Below are 11543 nucleotides of genomic sequence, written 5' to 3'. Positions count from 1 at the left end.
AAGTTTTGGAATTTAAAAGTTGATTAAAAGTTTAATTTTGAAATGTTAAATTCTAAAACCCTCGTATTTTGAATAAGTTCAAATTACACCCTTATGGTTTTGGAAAGTTAATAAAACCACCTAGTATTTTAAAAGTGTAAAATACACCCTATACTATATATATGACATTAAAAGTCTAATATTATATATGTATAAGTAAACAGTCAGTCTTACCGTTAGTAGGCTTCATTCACGAAGCTGGTCTATAAGGGGTGTTTAAGGAAATTGCCTATAAAATGGCGATTGAATGGGTATCCACTCTTACCCATCGCACTCTTGACTAGTGGAGGGTCGTTAGCCGAACGGGTAGGATAGGACGAAACCTTCCATTATAAGTATAATGAAGTACAAAGTAACTACATGCTTTTACAAATTCCCAAATTCTAGTTACTTTAGGGCAAAATGTGAATTTGTATGCTAATCCATGGAATTACACTTCGTACCCTTGTCAAACGTTAGTGGAGCGTGTGTGGCTAACCGACACACTAATTTGGGATTGACATTGGTGGCGAAGGGTGGCTCAATGTTTATCATAGATCAATGGAGCGTGTGTGGCTGACCGGCACATTGATTAGGTGATAGTAGCAATTGGGTGCACCACGTGATTCGTATGGTTATTCACACCTTGTTTGTGATCCTCGGCATCCCAGTCACAAATAGAAGGGCATAATCGAGATTAAACATGCCATTGAAAAGTTCAATGAATCTCAAAAGATCTAGGAGTTTCAATTCATTTAAAACTTAAATTTTTTTTCGTTTTTCATGGTGGGAATTGGTAAATCGTCATTTACCTACCTTCAAATATTCTGCAACTAGATTACGGCATCCCTCTTCTAGGTTGTAGAATGTTGTGTTGGATCCTAGCCTTGATGTTTCATTTGGGTGTTACATCAAGGATTCTTATCAACTAACTTGAATTTTCTCCCGTTTTGTAGATGTCTAAATCTTACAATGGTCTTCCCAAGTCCCTTGGAACAAGCTTTCCAAATGAAGATGACGTTCCACGATACGATCAAGGAAATGAGAGTCATGCTTCACTTCCTCCACCTCATCCAATTATTCTCCCTAACCCACAAGTTCAAAGGCATGAAAAGTTCAAGCTCACTCAAGCCCTATTGGCAAGTAAACACGAAGATGGGAAACCTGTGTGTGCACACATCTTAGAGATGAAGTCACACATTGATAGGTTAAGGATGATGGGTGTCGATATCTCAGAAATGTTGGCTGTTGACTGGGTTCTTCAGTCACTTCCTGAATCATATAGTGAGTTCGTTAGAGAGTACTATATGATGGACCATGACGTGACCCTCATTGATTTGACCTATTTGCTTATAGCTGCTGAATCAGAAATGATTTGGCGTGCTAATCGAGCAAATTTGTCTGGCAAATCAAACTCCCAAACTTCAATGGACATTGAAAATAGTGACATTGGAAATCCAGAAAAGGTAAATTCTGAGATAGTTCCTTGTGCCATTCCAAAAGAGTCCATCTGCTTCTACTGCCAAGAGAAGGGGCATTGGAGACGAAGCTGCCCTGTTTACCTGAGAGATCTAAGAGATGGGAGAGTCAAGACATATGGCTCTACTTCAGGTAAAATCCAATAACTAACTCTATAAGTTCCTATTCTTTGATTTTCAATACATGATGTGATAAGATTACATTTTGATGTTTTGTAGGATCGAAGAAAAGAGAGGAAGCTTAAAGGAAGAAGTAAGCTGAATCTGATCGTGAGTAAATGGATTTCGATCGCATTGCTTGAAGATCGGATTTTTGAGCTACTACTTTAGAGTTAGAATAGATTGCTTAGAAATTGAAATAGCATAGTTTTCATTTGACTTGCATTGTAAGGACAAGTTTTTCCGCAATAAAATGAATTTTGATTTCGTCCTATTTATTTATCCTTGCAATGGCATATGTGAAAATGGATGTTTATGTATTTCTAATTTTAGAAATGTTGAATTGGATGTGATTCTTGATTATGTTATTTGTGAAATGTCGAGGATTTGCCAAATAAAGGAAGATTCTCATCACCCAAGTTTCAATTGGACAGAAACTTGGAATCATACAACTTTGTTGCGTGATGAATGAGAAACTTCATATTTTGCAAATTAGACTAATTCTTTGGCAAAGTGTCAAGAGAAGGACCAGGAGATCGAGTACACTAGGTTGTGCGTTGATCAAGTCCACCACAAGAGTGATAAAGATATTCGTCATGATTTACTAAAGGTTAGTAAATATGATTATACTTATAAGATTAAGTATAATTCTGAGTTGATTGAAAGAGTTTCAATCAATAGCAGAACGAATAAGAAGAATCAAGTAGGCAGAAAGATAAAAGTTTCTCTATTCTAAGAAGAAGGGAGAGTACCTTTTATTGTGTTTTATGATAAGTCTTAATGATTAAGAACCATATCTCAGTTGATCCTCTAAGTGAGTCTTAGTACAATTGCATGTCTAAGAAGAGGAATCAAGAATTGTAGAAATGGTTAAATCAAGAAGTCAATCATACTTCATTCCAATATCAAGTCTTAGAGTCAAGATTCTAACATGAGTGACAAGTCTTAAGTAGGTTTATAACACTTGACAAATGTGGAATTTGGAAAAGTTTTCTTATTCTTGCACATTTGAAATTGGTAAGTTGTGATGTCTTGGATAAGACAAAGACCAACCAGGACCAATTGTGTGAAGTGTTAAACTTGACAAAAGGCTACACTAACTCTTGAATATTTGTTTGTCAAGAAATGGTTCTTGACAAGAGAATCTTATATGTCAAGGAGTCAGTGGGAGTCTTAATGGTCTTGAAAAGTTTCAAGAACAAGTCAAGAGTAAACCTAGTTGATCATCACTAGCACACGACTTGAGGTTTAAAGCCTATCGTGGATGGCATACTCTTTTTCTGTGCCATTCCAATTGAGTTAATTATGCGTGTGAGTTCTATGAGTTCTCATTTGAATGCATAAAGACAAAGCACCTTGATCAATGGAAAGTACATTGATATGAAAGGGTGAGTTGCTTGGAAGACATGGTGGGCATTCATGTTACCATGAGGCAAGAAAATCAAGATTGAACAAGTTCAGTCCATATGGTTTTGGATTTGTCGCAAACTTTCGTTTTGACAAATTCACATGGATAGGAACACATACATCATAAAATCTAAGTGTCATAAGGTTTTCCTCCTTCATGAAAATGATTGTGAGGAAATGCTTTCACTAAGAGAGATTTTAAGAAGATAGCAATTGTGAAAATTGTATTCTCAAATTCGATTATGATTACGGCATCCCTTTTCATAGTTCGAATTGTGAGATTTGGCAATTGATCTGAACATTTGGGACTTAGTAACATAAATTCTGAATTGTTTAGACACACATGTGAGCTATCTAAGGCAAAGGTGTATGAGCTTAAAAAGCTTAGATAAAGGCTTATCAAAGCATTAGGTATTAGAAATATGAACTTAAGGAATTCAATAAGCATTGTTTTCTAGAAGTTCAATTGTTTTCTGAATACATGTCAAAGCTAGTGGGAGCATAAGTGTTATGCTGGTAAGAAAATAATCGTCATGTTAGTGGGAGCATGATTATTATGGTAAGTATTTCAAGTTAGCAATATTAATTATAGAAAACAAAGATTCATTTTGCAAAGTTGCAAGGGTTGAAAAATTGTTTTGCTATAATTAAGGGAGAGAATATTATACTTCGTTTCAAAATTCTAAAGCTTAGATCGAGAAATGTTAATAAATTTAGTCAAGGATACATAGTGCATTCTCAAAATTCGATTATGATTACGGCATCCCTCTTCATAGTTCGAATTGTGGGAACAAGGCACATAAAATATTATGGCAGAAGGATGATGAAGTATCATGTCTTTATGTGAGACATTATGCATCGTGTCCAACACGCTTCGGGTATAGGATCGATTGCATATGCTATAATATTTGACCATTCTAAAATTTTCCAAATGCCTAGGGCATTAAGAGGGAAAAGGGACTAGAACTGGTTTTGACTAAAATAATTAAACAACTATCAAAGGACGATCTGAGGTTCACTGAGGATTTGTCGCTTGTGAGTAGTTGGAAGTATAGTACTGGATGGACTATATTGACATTATTATGAATAGATAAGATTCTATTAAGAATAAGTTGTCATATGGCAAATATGGAAATGTTTCCATTAATGGGAGTTGGATATTAAGAAATATGTCTAGATTAGAAACTTTTATGCAAGAAGCATGTTCAAAGGAATGTACTTTGAATGTGAGACTTCACGTCTATGGAATTGTCTTGTAACAATTTCCGATAGAATACCTTGTAATTTCATTAGCCGGGTCTTGGTGACTTTTGTGCTATGACATTACGAAAGAATCATTGCATAAAATGTTAGAATCTGACATATTCTAAAAGTGGCAAGAATTTGGTATTCTTATACTAATAATAAGGATTGGGGATTGTGAAATGAGTTTCATTGGAAAAGTTTTCAATTGATCTATTTTACAAAGTATGGACCATAGGAAACCAAAGTGTGTATGCTTGGAGCATGGGACAATTGTGGTTATAATTCGAGTAATAAGTTGATTTTCTGAAACAGTAAGCAATGAATAATGAGTAATCAGTATGGTGTTTAAATAAAAGTGTTTTTATTTACGCTCAAAAGTTTTGGGACCATATAGGATTAATATTATTATTGCGTTTCATTTTTCATGTTTTGACTTCCAGAATAACTAGGTTATTCGAACCTCCACAGTCGGTCATACGTTGGAAGTAGGTATGAAGGAAGACTGTCATGAATCTGTCTGTAGATTGTCTAAAGTGTTTAGACATAGCACAAGTTTGCTGCAGAGTTCATGAGTGTTTTGATAAGATTAAAGTATTGGATTAAACCCACGCTCACTTGAATCACTTCATGGTTTTATCACGAGTGATTGGTGAGACGATAACATTGTATATTCTTGAAACCGAGACGTGTGAGTTGTTATTTGCTGGTCGGTCGCACATTGATGATAAATAAACACACCAGTAACTTGGTGTTATAAAACTTATTGTTGTGTGTGATTCGATTAGTAGGTGCAAGCAAGCATTTGAGTCAAAGTTTATCCATTCCTTTTACCCAAGGTGGGATAAAAGCGATATAAGTGGGCCCCTCGATGATTTAGTGATGACAAAGGAAAGTGCTCGGCCGGGCCAGGACTGATTTGATTTGTTCAATTAGTCAGTAGTCATAAATCAGAAATCGGGAAACGACACATAGACTGAGAGAATGATTTCAATCCATGTCTCATGTCTATATGATATCTTGTAGAATGGAGGAATATATGATCCCTTATCTAAAGGACACGCGTATCTGATAAGATCAGAGTTGACAGCGGCTTTTGGAAGCTACGATTGCTGATCAGGTTCTGAAGTCATACGCAGAATAGTTATTAGACTTATCCAAGTGGGAGACTGTTGGATTAGTGTCTAAGTCCATAACTATTTTGGTATGTACTTGACCCGATTGTGAGCATGGTCCTTTTGGGTTGCCTTCACACAGGTGACTAGACAGGATGACAGTTGAGGAGAGAGGTTGATTAGGGCATAAATATGATTTATTTATTATATTATATGAATAATATATTAATTTGGAATCATATTATTAATTAGTATTTAATCAGAAATTAATTAGGAATTAATTTTGGGATTAAAGGAACTAATTAAAAGTACAGGGGCTGTTTTGTAATTATTTGATAGTTGAGACTTTGGGCTATTGGATCACCTTTATTAAGGCTTGAACGAAAATCCTAGAAGGATCTAGGAGTTTTCGTCCAAGGGCTTAAGGAAAGGAGTCCATGGACTTGCTTAGGCCCTAAGCTAAGGGATTAGGGTTTCCACCTTGAAACCCTAGCTAGCCTCCAGTATAAATAGCACCCTAAGGCACTAGAATTCGTCCAAGCCTTGGGAAACCCTAAAAGGGACGAATTTTAGGGCAAGATACCCTTCTCTCATCTCTCCCATATTCATCCTTTCAGCTAGTGTGTTTGTGAGCCATTAGAGGTACTACACTTGTGGTACTTGCTTTCAAGAGCTAAGGAAATTCAAGGAACTAGTTGTTATTACTATATAACAACAAAAGGTATGTATTCTATTCTTCTATGTGGATTTCGAAAATAGTACTAGCATGCCAGGTTTCTTTTTGTGTTCATAAAGTTGTATAACTAATAGTGAAAACATAGATCCAACTCTAGGGTTGCATGCACACATAGGATTGTTTGTATAAAACCCATCAGTTTACGGTCTAGGGTGTTTACAGCCAATGGGTTTACGGTCTATGGTGTTTACTGCCAAGTGGTTTACGACCAAGGGAGTTTACGGCCGTAAACTCCTGGAGATCATCCACAAATCGTTTGTTCCAGTCATTTGGGCTAGTGATTCTACTAGGTAGCAAGTGAATGAAAGGAATACTCACGATTTTGAAGCCTTAAAAGGAGTTTTCGGCCACCAAGAATAAGTGTGTGTTCTTGGTGTTCTTGGTGAAAGATGAATATCTTGAAGATCTACCCAAAAAGACGATTTTCATGGATGAAATCAAAGGGTGATTCATGATTAAAAAGAATAACAACAACTAGATAGAAGAATCACTTACGTTTTTGAAGATCAAGATGAAGATCCTTATGATAATTGAGAGAGAATGGACGTTTCTTGACTTGGAAGTGTGAATAATGAAGAAAAGTGAAGGAATATGAGACTTATGGGCATGAGTTTACGGCTGGCAAGAGTTTACGGCCGTAAACTCCTTGTTTGCGGCCGTAAACTCTTGAGATGGAGTTTATGGCTTGAATGATGCACAGTGAACTCAAACAGATACTTCCTAACACTTTATCCTTTAAGGTACTAGGCTTAAAACACCTAAACGGACCCTTAACAGGGCTAAAAGATAGCAGAAACTAGTCTGACACACGGTTGAATTGAATGGCTGGACTTTCAAGGCAAAAATTTTCGGGTTGTCACATCATCCCCCCCCCCCCCCCCGTTAGATGGAATTTCGTCCCAAAATTAGCTTTCTTAGCAGTACTACTGGGGTTGTGTTCCTCTGATTGGCAGAATACCCACTCGTAGACCTGGCAACTTTGCCCTATTGTTCATGATAGGATTCATACTGGGTCCATCTATCATTACCTCGTGTATACAAGTCGGATATAATTAAGATTAGTAAGACGGTCGGATGTGCGACTCTGCCCGAAGTCCACAACCAAACAAGGAATAGGAAATAAGTCGGATGGGCGATACGCAACTAGCCAAGAACCAAGTACCCGATAGTACTCTAACCAGATATGAGATCATTCGAGAGACCACAGAAAAGATTATACAAATCCGGGAACGACTAAAAGCTTCTAGAGATAGACAAAAGAGTTTTGCGGATAAACGACGAAAACCCTTGGAATTCCAGGTTGGTGACCGATTCTTGTTAAAGGTCTCACCATGGAAAGACTTAATACGTTTAGGCAAACGTGGGAAACTAAATCTGAGATACATCGTACCATTTGAGATTCTTGCTAGAATCGGTCCAGTTGCTTATAAACACAAACTACCACAGGAACTCAGTAACATTCATCCCACCTTTCACGTATTAAATCCAAAGAAGTGTCTATCCGATGAAACACTTGTTATCCCAATCGATGAAATCAAGTTAAAAAAAAGTCTACACTTTGTAGAAGAACCAGTAGAAATAATGGATAGGGAAATCAAAAGTACTAAACAAAGTCGTATCCCGATAGTGAAGGTTCGCTGGAATGAAAAGCGGGGACCTGAATTCACTTGGGAGCGAGAGGATCAAATGAAACAAAAGTATCCACATCTTTTTCCCTAAGTCCTAGAGTAACTCTATAGTTTTTAATTTCGGGACGAAATTCCCTCTAACAGGGGGATAATGTCATAATTGGAAAAGAAATTCAATAGTTATTAGAGTCTAAACTTTACCTACGTACTTGTAAATTCATAATGTAATATTCTAGGTCAACTATTGTAACTTATTTCGAAAAAATAAAAATAGAAATTAATTGAGATGAAAAGTAGCGTAAAAAATAAAGTATTAAATAAACTTGTTTGGGATGAATAAAGTGGTAGAGATTTTAATAAGGATTCCAAAAATATAAAGAACACCTAAATCCGAGTTATAACAAAGAAGTTATGACGAATCGAAGATCCGCGACAAAACCGGCAAAACACTGTTAAGCGTAAAAAGTGAGTTTTCGATAAAATACTTTTTAGCCTTAACTATCTAAATGAAAGTTGTAGTATACGTTAAACCGTGAATGTCCATAAAAAGAACGTCCAAATCTGACTTCGTATGAAGAAGTTACGATTTTTCTAAGATTCGATATAGCAGTACACAGTTAGAAATTCGAAATAAAGATCGAGCGATATTTAGCCGACACAGCCTAAACGAGAATCGAAGGTCTCGTCAATAGTAGTACAATGGTAAAAAGATAGACGAAAACGGACATCGGATGAAGAACTTATGAATTTTTAACGGATTTCCCTGTCCCGGTCTGTTAAAAATAATAATATTAAAAATAAGGTCAAAATTAGCCGACGAAGTCTAAAGGAAAGTTGTAGAGTATAATCTCGCCTACGCGTGCATATAAAGAACATCAAAAATGGAGCTCGTATGCAAATTATGGATTTTTGAAAATCTGGGCACAATTTCCGAAAAATTTCGCATATACAAGGCTAAGAAGTGGCCACGTCACCCTCGCATGCGAGCCTGCCCCGTGTCCGAGTTGCTGAGTCACCCTATGCGCGGCCCAAGCGAAGTCTGACGCGTGTCATCGCGTTGGAGGTGTCTGAACCGAGACGCGTGTGCAGCCCTCCTTCCGACGCGTAGCCTTCCCCCTTGCCACCTGTTCGATGCGCGCCTCCCTCTCCCCCTTCGGTCCGAACCCTCGCAGGGTATTTAAGCCATGCGAGATTTCCCGGTTCCTTCACCATTTTTAGCTCTTTTTCTAATTTTTTTCACTTCTTTCACCACCACAAACCTCCTTACGATCCCCCGAAGCCCCGGTAACATATCCAACACCCGAAGAACATCCCGAGGCACCAGAAGTCCGCAAGAAAAGAGTCTTTCGGTTTCTAAACCCGACCCTCGCAAAGCCTGGTTTTTAGCAATAAAGCCTTTCTAGCAACGAAGTGCTGCTCAAATTTTCACTACTATCAAGTGAGTTTATACCCCTATATTTTCACTATTTTTATAATGTTTTAAGGGGGAAAATACAGGTAAAATACAAAGAATTCTTGTATAAATAATAAAATTTATTCAACTAGTTTACAATTGTTATAAACAAACCATTTTACTGGTTCAGAATTTATTACAAAAATAAACATATAAATTATAATAGGTATAATTTATGAGTCATGCATATTTATCAATACACTTTATGGAACTACATATTGCTTTCTATATTCAGAGTAACTTATGAAAATAACCATATAAATTATATTAAATATAATTTATGAGATATTTACAATATATCTATTACAAAGATATTTTTCAATATTCTACATGTAACTGTCAATATAGCATTTGTGAGACACGCTTCAAGTGCTTATTTAAGTATAAAACAAAAGTCCTGAAAATTATAAGCAGAGTCTCCTTGAGGGAGAGCATGACACTTGTGTATAGATATATACGGGACTGATAATCCCGCGCCAGAGCTGCTTGCAACAGCTAGGTCGGCAGACCTGTGGTGACAATTGTAGTACCATATTTTGACGCCTGAAGAACGTCGTGTTTCAGGCGAGGCTTAGGTCATCAAGCATGGTTATGATAACTCACAATTTGGTATTGAATAATGCGATTAGTGTATAAATAAGAAAACAACTTCATATAGTTTTATTAAATAATGAAACTATAACACAATATTTTACAAATGGTAAACCTAGGCTTCTACAGAGAATTCATAATAGTATAAGATACAAAATACTATTTTATTACAGGGAAAAGATTCATCTTATAGTTTTATGTGAATTAAAACTATATGATACTAGTTCAGAACACAAATACATATACAACAGAAAAAGTAGGATTTTTTGGGTGATTATACTTATCTTTTTAAGAAACAAATGACAGAGTTATTTTACAAAAATACTTATGAACTCACCAACTTAATTGTTGACACTCTTTTCAAATCTACTTGTATTTTCAGGAAATCGATAAACAGGTATCCACAAGTTTTGAGGAATACAGAGTTTCATATAATTATGTCTTTTAATTATACTTTTTGGTGTCAAATATTCAATGATTTGAACATGAATGTAAAGTTATGTTTTATCAATGTAATGAATATTGTACTTTGATTACTATTGTGCATTGTTATGATACTACACATGAAGTCATCCATCCCCGAACGTTTCCTCCGTTCCGATTTAGGCGTGTGACAGCCTCGTATCACCTTCGCATGCGAGACGCGTGTCTTCCCCGTGTCCGAAATGGTGACTTGACCGAAGTGCGGCCCAACCGGAATCTGACGCGTGTTGCGTCCGTGGAGGCGTTCGAACCGAACCGCGTCTCCCGCCTGCCGTCTGACGCGTGCTTCCCCCTTCGAATCCGAGGCCGACACGTGCCCCCTCCCTCTCTCCGGTCCGAACATCGCACCCTATATAAGGAGTTGCGAACCCTCCCGGTTCCTTTGCTAATTTTTCACCAATTTTCACTTTTTTTTCATTTCTTTCACCTCCACAAACCTCCTTACAACCCCCCGAAGTCCCGGTAACATTTCCAACACCCGAAGAACATCCTGAGGCACCTGAAGCCCGCAAGAAAAGAGTCTTTCGGTTTCTAAACCCGACCCTCGCAAAGCCCGGTTTTCAGCAGTAAAGCATTTTCTAGCAACGAAGTGCTGCTCAAATCACTACTACTATCAAGTGAGTTTATACCCCTATATTTTCACTATCTTTATAATATTTTAGGGGGGAAATACAGGTAAAGTACAAGGAAATATTGTATAAATAACAAAATTTACTCAAATAGTTTACAATTGTTATTTTTATCTAAATAAACATACTATTTTTACTAGTTTGGTATTTATTACAAAAACAAGCATATAAATTATAATAGATATAATTTATGATTAATTCACACTTATTAATACAGTTTATGTAACTTACGTGTTGCTTTATATATTCAGAATAACTTACGAAAATAATTATATAAATTATATTAAATATAATTTATTAGAGATTTACGGTTTATCTATTACAAAGATATTATTCTTTATTCTACACGTAACCGTCAATATAGCATTTGTGAGACAGGCTTCAAGTACTTATTTAGGTATAAAACAAAAGTCCCGAAAATTATAACCAGAGTCTCCTTGAGGGAGAGCGTGACACTTGTGTATAGATCTATACGAGATTGACAATCCCGCACCAGACCTGCTTGCAACAACTAGGTCGGCAGACATGTGGTGACAATTGTCGTACCATATTTCGACGCCTGAAGAATGTCGTGTTTCAGGCGAGGCTTAGGTCATCAAGCATG

This window comes from Lactuca virosa, chromosome 5 (genome assembly GCF_052849685.1).
Source record: "Lactuca virosa cultivar CGN04683 chromosome 5, Lactuca_virosa_CGN04683_v6, whole genome shotgun sequence".
Classification (NCBI taxonomy): domain Eukaryota; kingdom Viridiplantae; phylum Streptophyta; class Magnoliopsida; order Asterales; family Asteraceae; genus Lactuca; species Lactuca virosa.
This window is presented reverse-complemented; position numbering follows the sequence as displayed.